Raw genomic sequence first — 13,481 nt, 5'->3', positions numbered from 1 at the left:
AAAGAGATAAGGTTGTCAAGTTTAGAGAGAAATTTTGGAAATGAACAAAACAAAACTTATGTCAAGGTGTCTGAGAGCATCCAAAAGCTAACTATTGAACTCAATGACATTGGAAGAACCTTACCTAAGGCTGCTAAATTCATAAGGAAGAAAAGACAGAAGGAATCTAAAGTGATGGGATCAACATGATCTACTATCAAGGATGGCAAAGTGTTGGTCAGTCATATTGACTACAAGGTGAAAAACCAATGGAATCATGTTGCAAGACATTCTAGATGGGGATTCTAGGGTAAATATATTGGGTGATCATATTAGACAAAAATTGGGAATAACTAAAATGAAGCCTTTACCTTTTTGAATAAATATGTATGATTAGAGGATAGTATAAGCCACTAGTTTAATAGAGAAATTACATATCAAATTGAATTTGAGAAGTGTAAAATGATCTTTGTGGTGATGGACGTACAGGATGCCTACAACATGTTGTAAGGAAAAGCTTGGCTCAGAAGGGTAGGATCCATACATGACCATGCTAGTAAGCATACACGGTCAGACACCATGGAATCCAAGTGAAACAAAAAACACCAGAAGATGGAAAAGAGCAATGCGACCAAAGGAATTATTTTTAGGAGATATGAGAACAAAAACTAAAATGAATGTTAGCTTCGATGAATATCTTTCTCATTAATGAAATGGCCTTGAATGCAGTATTTCAAGATCAAAACCTTGCAAAGAAACAAGGACAAAAGTATCCAAATTTTTTTTGATTCAGACATCCGGTCTAGCATCAAGTGCAAGACCACCTAATATGGATAGTTCCAGTAGTTACAATCTTGAATTCAAGAATTAGAATATATGTGGGAATACTGACAGACTCAAGTTAGGTAGGATCTAAAGGAGAACACTTGACACTAAAACTATTCATCTTGAATTCAAACACAGAAAGAAGATGAATCTTTGGCTAGAGGAAAAGGATTTGGGCAACCCAATTGGCCTTTATCAACCTATAGAGGAGAAGCGGAATGGAACCTAGGTATAGCAGATGATCCAAAGTTTATTAAGATTAATAAATATCTCAAGAACAAAGTCAAGAAAAAAGACAAATATCTTTTCCAAAAATATCAAGATGTTTTTGCCTTGGAGCAGATTTGGAAGGAGTCGATCCTAAGGTTCGTCAACATAGAGTGTTGGTGCTAGACCAATGAGATTGCAAAGATACATAATGAATATGAGCTATGGTAAGAATTTCAAGAAGAAATAGACAACCTTCTTGACACAAGGTTCATTAAAAAGGTGGCAAGCAATGATTGATTACTCCCTATAGTGGTAGTTCCAAAAAAATTTGGTAAACTTAGAGTGTGTGTGGATTATAGAAACTTGAACTCTCAAACCATCAAAGACACATTTCTACTACCATTCATGGATATGATGCTTCAGGAGATAGCTAGACACGAGATGACAGCTTTCTAGATGGCTATAGTAAATATAACCAACTAAAGATTGCACTAAAAGATAGGTCCAAAAAAAAATTTATCATTGAATGGGGTGCATCCATGTATTTGGTCATGCCATTTGGATTATGTAATGCCCCCACAACATTTTAGAGATGTATGATGGAGATTTCTAGTGATTTCTTGGCACAAATTGTTGTCAATATCTATCGACAAATTCACCATCTATTCATGTAAAGAGATGCATCTACTATTCTTGGAGATGGTATTTGAGCAATGCAGGGAGAAGGGGATCGGACATGTGGTGTCAAAAAATGGTATTGAGATACCAAAGAGAAGATTCAAAGTGTCCAATAGGCCAAAGCACCCACATTAGGAAGAGGATGGGGTCTAGGGGGGCTCTTTATTTGCCATGAGATTATGGAGGTGATTAAGATTTTGACAAATAGATGCACTCCATGTGTATAAGAATGGTGGGTGTGTAAGACAGGTGTAAGAGTGGTCAAAGGATGCACTTTTCCTCCCAAAAAGGGGAATGTACAACTTTATGATTTTTGGCCTTCCATACTTCAACATATGATCTCCAATTTGAGCGGAGATTATAGATTTTTAATCTACATGCCGATCTCTTTCCGTAGATATGTTACATGATATGGTTTTGCCCGCTCAATTTTAAATTCTATTTTGGAGGCTAGGATAAATTTGAATTCAAATAAACTAGCTATTTTGTCTGTTTGAATTCAAAAGTTGTCCTTTGATTGCTTTCTTAATACTAGAGGTTTGACTCCCTCAAACTACCGAGTAAAGAAGCCTTCCTAAATCCCATTCTCTTCCTAATGACGAATGTATTTAAATTGAGTACTTTTGTGGGATATATTATTTTTAGCAAAGGTTTATACATATGTTTCTAGCTGCGGTACTTTCTCTATATGAATTAACCTAAAGAAGTAGAATTCATACGGTCCTTCGTATGTAAAGCCATTTTTCAAAATTTGAAGATAGCTAAATCGGGATTTTATATTTCACATACATGTTGATGCTTATGGAATGGTGATGGATGCCATTCTGGCTCAGATTTCCAAATTGATTATCCATTACATTTTGCCATATGGAGACTCAATAATATAGATAAAGGGTAGTCACCTACTAAAAGCAAGGCACTATGAATGGTTTTTAGTGCTACAAGGAAAGCTCTTTTACTTCTATGCCATGATAATCAAGCTTTACTTTAGTTTATTAATAAGGTCGTCATCCAAGAAAGATTAATTAAATGGATTATGTTTCTTCTAGAGTGTGATCTTAAGACTTTTCAATTAGCCTTGCAAAACACTATGTGGTGCACTCTTTTTTTTTCAAAAGTACGAAAAGTGTCTCATCATAGTCGACGTTAAGAGATGAATCAATAGATGCTTGATTGTTTCAGACAATGACTATGGAGGATCGAGATCCAGAATAGTAGGATATAATTTCCTACAATATGATGGAATACTAAATGATTGGTCACAATCTAGTAAGAAGGCCCTCATGTCTAGAAGTCCAAAGTTTTTTATTATAGCTAGATCTTTATACATGTTTCTATTGATGGAGTATTAAGAAGATGTGTGCTTATGCAAGAAAGGATGAAAAATATTGTTGCAGCTCACACTGGGAGTTCAAGAGGGCACTTTTCTACTAACATCATTCAGAATAAAGTTCTTCAAGCTGGTCTATGATGGTAGAATATGATATCAAATATTAAAGTTTTTGTAAGACATGTGATATTTTCTAGAGAATGGGTTGACCTACTCAGTGGACATGAAATCTCTCACCGCTATTTAACACTTAAGAATATTTATGAAGTGGGTTTTGATTTTATGGGACCTTTCAAAAAAGTCACACCCAAAAAGAATAAATATATGGTCATGGACAACATGCTATGCCAACAAATGGGTGGAAGCTAAGACACTCCCAATAATACAACCAAGTCTATTGCTTGATTTCTTTATGAGCATATTATATGTTGATATGGCAATAGTTTCAAATCAAGAAACTCATTTCATAAATTTATTTTAAAGGTTAACGCATGTACCCAGAAAATAAGCTCCAATAAATAGAGGAAGCACAAAGACGAATATCTTCTCACTCCCTCTTACGAACAACCTTTCATGAAAACGCCCCCTGCTAACTTGGGCACGTATGGACCCTGGGGGCCAATCTCAAGGAACGCAGATATTGTCAACAAGCTATCGTACTAATTGAACGAAAACACGAGAGAGAGAGAGAGAGAGAGAGAGAGAGAGAGAGAGAGAGAGTACCAGACATGAGAAGATAAGGATCAGAGCGTCGACAAAGAGGACAATGAATAGGTGGACGCAGGTGCTGATGACATATTGCAGGCCAGTATCATGTAACTCATCTGCATGAGCAGCAACTAATTGAGAACGACATATCACCGAATCACCATGAGTGCAGTCTGCTTGTGCCATTGCGCCGTTAATGTTTTGTAGGCATTCATGATCTGATCTTCCATTGAAATTGATATCAACAATATGAGTGGTGTTAGCTAGTCCTGCATATAGATAATGTTGAGTGACGGGCTGATGCAGGGGGGCCCTTTGGTGTGCCAGAAGGAAGCAGAGCAGCATGGCGTAGAAGGCTAGTAGGGCCACGGCCAGAAGAAGTACTCCTGTCACGGAGAAAGGGGCGATGATAAATTTCGAGCGCTACTGCCTATGTGGCGGTAGACATTGCCATTAAAAAGCTCTGCATTTTTAAGATCAACGGCGCCTGCTAGTGCCACGTAGGGCACTAGCGCTCGAAATTTAACCACAAATGTCACGGAGCGGAGCCAAGGAGGGGAGTTCTCAAACTCCAAGAAGCCAGGCATGACAGACATGGTGGCTACCAAGAGGTGCTGCGCCATCACAGCTGCCACTGCCTCCCTTGAGGAGCCCATGATTGTATCGTCTGTATAGTGCGCTTCTCGTTCACGCTGGCTACTAGTCGAGTTCTACTAAGATATTGTACGTATAATTGATTGCTCAACATCCTTGGTTTTTATACAAGTTCCTCTGTAGGTAGCTTCTTCAACACGAGACCTCCCCAGCTACTCTCGTCTCCTCACCAACTTTCCTCGAGAAAATGGGATTGATTTGAAAATTGCCTAATGTTCCTCCAACTTGGCATTTTCCCAATGACACGCACTTTAACAGCCTCAAGCAGCTTCCCCCCCCCCCCCCCCCCCCCAACACACACACACACACACACACACACATCCCTCAAAAAAAAAAAAAAACCAAAAAAAAGGAAGAAGAAGAAAAAAAGGTAGAATCTATACTCTTTATAATGCATCTTAAAATTTTGAAGGAAGGAGAGAGCCTCCAGTTGTCACAAAATTTTGAAGGAAGGAGAGAGCCTCCACTTGTCACACTCTTGGTTCATTTCAAAGAAAACCTTTGGAAACATTTCATTTGAAATGTAAAAGTGAAGAGTTAAGTACTTAGATGGTAAAAAGTGAAAAGACTTTCTTATTGATTGATTGATTGCTATTGATTGATTGATTGGTGGCAATGTAAAGTCAAAAGATTAGAACTTAGTCTTTGGTAATGTAAAGTCAAAAAGGGAAGGCCATGGAGTTTCACTTTGGTCCTCAAATGTCAAGGGTGACTATTGACTACTTCTTTTCTTAAAGCCATTTGAAGAGTAGCTCTACTTTGCATTTTGAAGGCCATGAAGAAATCCCCTCTACGTGTCACCCAATTAACCTCTCTCAACACACTTTCACAATGAACCTCTCTCAACACGCTTTCACAATGAACCTTCCATGCGATAAATGATCTTCGATCTCGGCACATCCGTGTGTGTGTGTGTGTGTGTGTGTGTGTGTAAGTGAGAGAGAGAGAGAGAGAGAGAGAGAGACCCCTGTTGCAGGTGTGTGTATGAGAGATAGAGTTGATGTGCCATTTGTTGTGTTATTGGAGCGTTGCGGAGATCTTCCACATTTGCATTGCATTAATGAAATGCAATGAGCTCAACAATTCATCCATGGGAGTCTAATAATTTTTTGTGGATGTTTTAGACACATTGTGTGTGTACATGTGTGTGTGTGTGTGTGTGTGTGTGTGTGTGTGTGTGTGTGTGAGAGAGAGAGAGAGAGAGAGAGAGAGAGAGAGAAAGAGAACCATTCTATACTTTATGTGTGGATGAGTGTGCTGAGAAATAGAGAATGGTCCATGCAAATCATGCTGTGTGTGTGTGTGACAGAGAGAGAGAGAGAGGGCTCTCACACCGGAACTAGAGTCAGAGGGAAGGGAGAATAAACATTTGCCTTACATCAACAATCGATGAAATTTGCAATCGAGAATCGAGAATTGACAATTGTCATCTACATAATCGATGATCGACGTAATAAAAAAAGTTTGATCCAATGAATCCAAGGCAAAAAGCGTGCATACCCAAGGCAAGAGCGGGATGGCAAAGGAAGACAATGGGAGGCAACTCCAACAACTCTTAGATTCTTTTGAAGGTTTTTACGCTACATTTTTGTGAGCTTTGTGGTTTCCTTCGGGTTGACTTAAAATTTATAAGTAAATCTCAAAATTTGTAGGTGGGATTACACATAGCCTAGATTTTTTCAACCGCCTTTAGAATTTTTGAGGCAAATCATAAAAGTTTATAAGAGGGGTTACACTAAATCGAGTTGAGGCGCAATGGTTTTTCTCAAAAACATTAAAAACTTAGGTATGAGAACTTTTAGGGGTAACTTTATTATATTTGATGGCTTTTACACTCAATTTTTTAATACTTTGTACGTATAGAGATAATTTTCTAAATTTGTAGGAGAGATTACACTATATCTAGGTTTTTTAGAGCATTTGTCTATACTATGATTTTTCCCCAAAAAAAAAGGCAAATTTACTATAAAATTTGAAGTTTTTTGCAATAAACTTCTTTGCACTTTGTAGATTCTCTAAACTTTGACTTAGGTTTTCTGAACTTTGTAGTTTCTTTGAACTTTGGAGGTGGTCTTTCAATTTAAAAGTCAAGGTTGTGATGTTAAGTGTCATTCTTTTTGCATCCATGGCTCAGTTGGAGCATGGCGATGTTGTATTTTTTACGTTTCTAATTTAGTATCGTTGAGTGAGTGCTGTTGAAAACAAAAAAATTTAAAAATTAGAGATAAATCTTTAAATTTGTAGGTGGAATTACACTAAATCTATGTTTCTTTTGCAATGTTGTGGGTGTCCTAATCTTCAAATTAAATTATACAAGTGTGTGGCCCGTCCGAGAGAGACGTCAGAGAGAGAGAGAGAGAGAGAGAGAGAGAGAGAGAGAGAGAGAGAGAGAGAGAGATGCCCCTTTCCTTGGCACCCAATCCATTCTCTCTCTTTCTTTGCCTTGGCCTCCACACACCCCCCCCCCCCCCAAAGCCCTTTCCTTATGTCACATGGCAGGGGCCTCCAAGGTGCATAAGATATAGTTGAGAAATTTGTAGGTGGGATTGCACTAAATCTAGGTTTTTTTTTAGCACTTGCGTACATAATAGTTTTCTACTATTACTCAATAGTCCATTATCTATACTCTTTATAATGGACCTCGAAAAATTAGAGGAAGGAGAGGGACTCCACACGTCGCATTTTTGGTTGATTTGCATAGCCCGTTGGATCAATGCCGATATTAAGGTGTTGAGTCCCAGCCTTCAAAAATTGCATAAAGTAGTTCAGATTGCAACTCCATGCTTTCCCAACGACTTCCAATAGTCAAATTTGTGAGTCTGACAAGTTGTTGTCAATCTGTGTGTGTATGTGTGTGTGTGTGTGTGTGGAGAGAGAGAGAGAGAGAGAGAGAGAGAGAGAGAGAGAGACAATGTAGAATATGCAAATCCAACCTTTTTCAACAGCATACAGATTTTAGTAGCCAAAATTGTACACCTGATAGTTTGCATGTGTGTACACACTCTGTGTGTGCATGCGTATCACTGTTATAGTGTGTGTGTGTGTGTGTGTGTGTGTGTGTGTGTGTGTGAGAGAGAGAGAGAGAGAGAGAGAGAGAGAGAGAGAGAGAGAGAGCCTTTCCTTGGCAACTTGGTAGCCCACCAAAATGACTACAAAGCATCAAAACCTGCCTCCAACCAATTGAGAGTCATGAGAAACCCGTATATTGGCAAGCCATGGTTTTGATAGCATGGCGCAATAGTAGCAAGTTGGTAGAAATATGGTAAATTGTCATGGATTGATGAGTAGGGAGATATGGAAAACTCAATTTTTTTAGAAATCGTGTGAAGGATGAGTTGATCGCAACCGATCGGCCGAAAGCACTCCATGAAGAGAGAGAGAGAGAGAGAGAGAGAGAGAGAGAGAGAGAGAGAGAGAGAGAGAGAGAGAGAGAGAGAGCGCTATTGAGCAAGTCTTCAACTTAAAACAATTGAGAAATGGAGGAATGAAGGTGATAAAAGAGATATCAAAGACCTACTTGTGATTCCTAGGACTACCATTCCATTGTGTGTGTGTGTGTGTGTGTGTGTGTGTGTGTGTGTGAGAGAGAGAGATAGATAGATAGTTCTATTATCATCCTGGGAGGTCAAATATGACCTATGGGACCAAATGAACATGTCACGTGGTGTGAGTGGAGTTCATAAGTGACTCTCGATGCTCAAAAATGACTGAAATGAGCGTCGCAATAGAGACTCCACATGGTGGTTGGGAGAGGAAGGTATGTAGGGAGAGATCATGGCTGAATATATGGGGAAAAGAGGACCTAATGTGGTCAAAACCTGAGCACTCAAGTAGTGTATGGTACTCACTCTCTCGCACTTGACGAGGGCATAAGGTGCAAAGTCGATGACACTCCTCGCCAGTGCCCCAACGTCCTTTCTCGCAGCGTAGAAAATGGGAGCTAAGACGAATGGAGGAAATGGTGCGGATCGCACTCAACGGGATGGGCTCAAGGATGTAGGAATGGGTTCGATTACCTCGTTCCGAGAAGAAGAGAGATTTGTAGTTTGGGGCAACGTGTGTGGTGTAATGGCTGAAGCGAGAACCTCCGGATTTCTCCCAAGCCGTGATACATTGGCGTTGTAAGTAGGCCTCATTAACTTGGGAGTCGATCGACGCATCCTTGACCAAGTGACATGCATCCCATCTTCCAAACTCAAGCATCCACCCCGAACTTAGTATTTTGCTCTTGCATGTCTTTTGAACCATTTGACTTGCTTCATATGCGATTCTAGGAAGTCGATGCACTGAGAAAACGCTTTTGGACATTCTCAAACTCTTTCCAAGTAGACTTCCCGATTCTTCCACCCCACACCTCCACTCCATAAAGAAGCACCGGTGTCACCAATGTGTCAAAGGGGTACTTTTTGAGAGCCCAACACTTGATCTCTCCTGCATTGCACATGTTCTCAAATGCATAATAGGCCCTCTTTCCGGCTTCCAAGCAACGCATTGCACAATCCTTCCATTTATGATTGGATGGAACCTCAAGGCCAAGGTACTTGAAGTGATCTACCACTTCAAGTTTCTCATTGTTATATACAATGCATGGATTTTCATCATTGAGGGTCTTTACAAGCATAACCTTGGTTTCGGATCCATTCACGATCAGCCCGCTATGTAGGCAAAAGCGTTCCAAGACACTCATAAGCTTTTGTGCATCTTCTAAGGTATGTGCCAAGAGCACTACATCATCGGCATAAAGCAAAAGCATGATCACCGCATTTCCAATCTTAACCTCTTCTATGCCTTCTTGCTGCATAAAGTCAAGAACCATGCATTCCAATTCATCAATGAGTAGCCCAAAGAGGGTTGGGGAAAGTGAGCATCCTTGTTTGACACCAATAGTGCTTGCAAAAAATTCTGAAATTCCATCTCCCATACGTAATCGACATATCACTTTTTGATAGATGCGAAAGACTGCATGCATAAATTCTCTCGGCACTTGAAGGCTTTGCATACGTCTCCAAAGATTTCCTCGCGGTACCATGTCAAAAGCTTTCTTGAAATCCACAAAGCAACAATACAACTTTTTTCCTTTCAATCGAGACGCTTCCATAAGAACTCGAAGAGTGACAAGGTGATCAATAGTGCTATGATGCTTTCGAAAACCTGCTTGGCCAAGTGCACGTTTGCCATTCTTTTCAGCCCATTCACTTATCTTCATCTCCATGATACATCCAAATAACTTTGCCATTAAAGAACCAATCATTATAGTGCGATAGTTGTTCACATTGTTTACATCTCCTCCTTTGTGCAAAGGTTTGATCCAATTTGCACTCCAATCATGAGACATGCCATACTGAAGTGCAAGGTTAAACATATCGCATATCCAATATCGTGTTTTCTTGCTTGTCCATTTAATCATTTCAGCCTTGACACCTTGAAGGTCACCTGCCTTGCGAGTAGCAAGTTTCTCAAGCACGCGGCATACATCTTCAATGGTAAAGAAGGGAGACATAAACGGAAGGGAGCTACAACACTCCATCTTATCAACATTGGGTTGCTCATAGAGATTCTTACAATGCATATACATATCCTCAAGAGTCAAGTCACCAAAGCTCTCAACGCGCTTGCCTTTTAGATTTTGCCATGCTATTCTAGAGAGATAGAAAGATAGAGAGAAGGCGTACATATGGATTGTTATCTTTCTATAGTGATTCCAAGGACTACATTTCCATTGTGTGTGTGTGTGTATATGAGAGAGAGAGAGAGAGAGAGAGAGAGATCCAATTGCCATGCTTTTCTTGGCCGCAGCAACGCGCGGGTCACATACTAGTACTATATATGAAGCAGCTTAAATGTTTCAAGGAAGAGGAGACCCTCTATGTGTCACTCTCTCCTTCACTCAAGAGAAAACCTTATAAGACCTCTATTCTAAAATGCAAAAGTAAAGAATTGAAAGATTTAGAATGTAAAAGTGAATAGTAACATTGCAGGAAATGAAAGACTTTTGGGAATTGACAATAAAAAACTTTCTACTTTACACAAAGTAACTTAACCCATTTAAGTACACATAACAAAAAGCATAACAAAAAGGCTTTGGAAAATGTGAAGTCAAAAGGTTTTCTACTTTACATAAAGTAAATCTATATCTATACTTCTATACTATATATGAGCTTAAAATTTTTAAGGAAAGAGAGGGTATCCATGTGTCACTCTCTTCTTCATTTCAAGAACTTACTTTAAGAAACATTTGGTTTGAAATGTAAAAGTGAAAGGTAAGTAGAAATCAATTTTGTACGTTTGAAAAAATGATTTTTCTCGAACACTGACGTGATTGCATTGGAGGATGATCATTGCCAGTCGAGGGTATTGGCCTTGGTCTGGATTTAGCAATCGTTTGCTCATTTGGATCATCCTCCTTGGTGTTACATACCTAATGTGGCCTCCCCCTAGAAATGATGACTCCGGTCTCTTATTGTAGGGCTACCTCCATGCTCGTGCCTCCATTATAAAACTGCCTCCATGTCATTTTGTTTACATTTAGAGCATGGTCACTTTGGAATGGCTAAATAGCCTTCCATCTTTGTTTGCAAGTCAAGAAAATTGGTGGCTTTTCGAAGATAAATTCTTGATTTGATTGAGTGATGAGACAGACCTTGAGCAGGTTCTTGCTAACTGAGAGGGCCTCAAAATTCAACCATGTGAAAGGCTATGTCCATTTTGAGGCTCTTAACCACCACAATTAGATAGGTATAGAGAAAAGATCCGCCTCGTGACCGAGCAGAAAGTAGGCTCGCTGGTACACACGACCAGGCTCTTCGCCTCTCACATGCTTCATTTTAATACCACAAACTAGACACACACACACACACACACACACACACACACACACACGTTTTTCTTCCTACTGACGTGGTTTGAGACCCGTTAATCTTGAGACTGACTAATCTCGACTCTCAGCTATTAAGTTTAGGCAAGCCTTATCCAATCCAAACATTGTTAGCAACAAGTCGTATATTGTTGCATAGCAAGTTAGAAGAGAGAGATGGAGAGGAGAAGAAGAAGATCACAAGAGACCTAAAAATATTAGCCGATGAATGTTGATTCTTGAACTCAAGGGCTTGCATGCTCACATACTTATACAAGGAGAGGGGGAACACTGACCTCAAAGGTTAACGCGAGAGAGAGAGAGAGAGAGAGATCATCCTTAAAGGTGAGATTGACCTATGGGACCGAGTATAACATAGAACATGCTCAAAGACTATGGATATAAGGGTGGCCACTGACAAGTTGAATCCATGAGGTGGCTAGGAGAGAAAGGAATGTAGGCCATGGTATGGGCTAAAATGTGGGTAAAGTAAGTTTGATGTGATCAAAATCTGAGCACTCATGTAGGGTATGATGATCGTACTCTCAAATTGTTAAGGGATATAATTCGCGTAAAAAAAGATACTCTCCTCCATGTAGTGCCTCAATGCACTTTCTCACATTTAAGGGAGTGGAAGCTAAGCCAATTGACTGCTATGGTATAAAATATGGGTAAGGGCAACCATGTGAATGGTTGAATACAGTCTGCTCTCTCAAAGAAGAACATGCATGTGTGTATGTTTGTGTGTGTGTGTGTGTGTGTGTGTGTGTGTGTGTATTTTGCATCATGCCCTTTCTTTTAGCATGATGCCCAAAACTCTTGTAAAGAGAAATGATTGAGTGAACTTTTTTACTTTCATTGTACTCACATTTTAAGGTGCCAATGGTGCCCAAATGTACATTAAAAAAAATATGTGACTTATATTACTAACATGCTTATGGTCAATTGCAAGAAATCTCAACATCCATGTGACGAGTATTGGTAGATGCAAGTGTACATGCTCGCTAGATTGAGTAAAATCCAACCTGTCAATTTTGAAATTTACCCACATATAGAGACAATTGCTATAGCTATGCAATCACCCCCAGGTCACACACCCATCATGAATACTGCCTTTGAGAAGCAAACGACACACTACTCACCAAATCAGTTGTGCATACCAATGGCAAAGTTTCTTCTACTACTTTGTGGTGTAATGTTGGCATGTTGGGTCATGGCTGGTACATGCATCCTAAGTGCCAACGAATAGCAGTTGATGACTTAGTTGACTCTGATGCCCCAAATGCAAGACCAAAACTACACGAGAGAAGCATGGGAGAGTTGCTATCATGGCCAATGCCTTGATTGGTAAGGATGGTGAGAGGGGATGCTAATGCATCTAAATAATTCTTCGTTCAATGCAAACACTATATCCAAAGAAGGATACCAGCTCTTTATTAGTCTATTTAGAGGGCCACTATCACTCACCAGGGTTCCATATCAGTTGTGTGAGGGGGACGTCTCTAGCCTAATCGCAAATTCGTTGCCTCCTTAGAGAGAAACATATGATGTTAAGACAAGACATCATGCGAAGGGAGCCCATTACTTAATTCATTCCCAAGAGACCTCAAATTGACCTGATAATTCTTGAATTCAACACACACACACACACACACACACACACACACACACACACACACACACACATGGATAGAGAGAAGGGGGGGGACTTGCCATGATTAGGAGGAGTATGTTGGAGCTTGGCATGACCAACTAGAAGGAGATTCATCCTTGGTCAATCCACAAGAATGTGGAGAGTAACAACACTTCATTTCTCTCTATTTAGAGGGCCACTACCACTTACCAGGGTCTCATATCAATTGTGTGAGGGGGACGTCTCTAGACTAATCGCAAATTCGTTGCCTCCTTAGAGAGAAACATAGGATGTTAAGACAAGACATCATGCAAAGGGAGCCCATTACTTAAGTCATTCCCAAGGGACCTCAAATTGACATGATAATTCTTGACTCAACACACACACACACACACACACACACACACACACACAAACACACGGATAGAGAGAAGGGGGGTAGAGGGGAGGGACAAACTTTCCATGATTAGGAGGAGTATGTTGGAGCTTTGCATGACCAACTAGAAGGAGATTTGTCCTTGGTCAATCCACAAGAATGTGGATAGTAACTACACTTTATTAGTTGTTCTCGATCTTACACTCAAAAAGGTAGACATAGTGTTGATCCAAAA

The sequence above is a fragment of the Adiantum capillus-veneris genome, chromosome 27 (assembly GCF_014529385.1).
Source record: "Adiantum capillus-veneris isolate H3 chromosome 27, ASM1452938v2, whole genome shotgun sequence".
NCBI lineage: Eukaryota > Viridiplantae > Streptophyta > Polypodiopsida > Polypodiales > Pteridaceae > Adiantum > Adiantum capillus-veneris.
The sequence above is the reverse complement of the archived record's forward strand: the minus strand, read 5'-3'. Positions refer to the sequence as shown.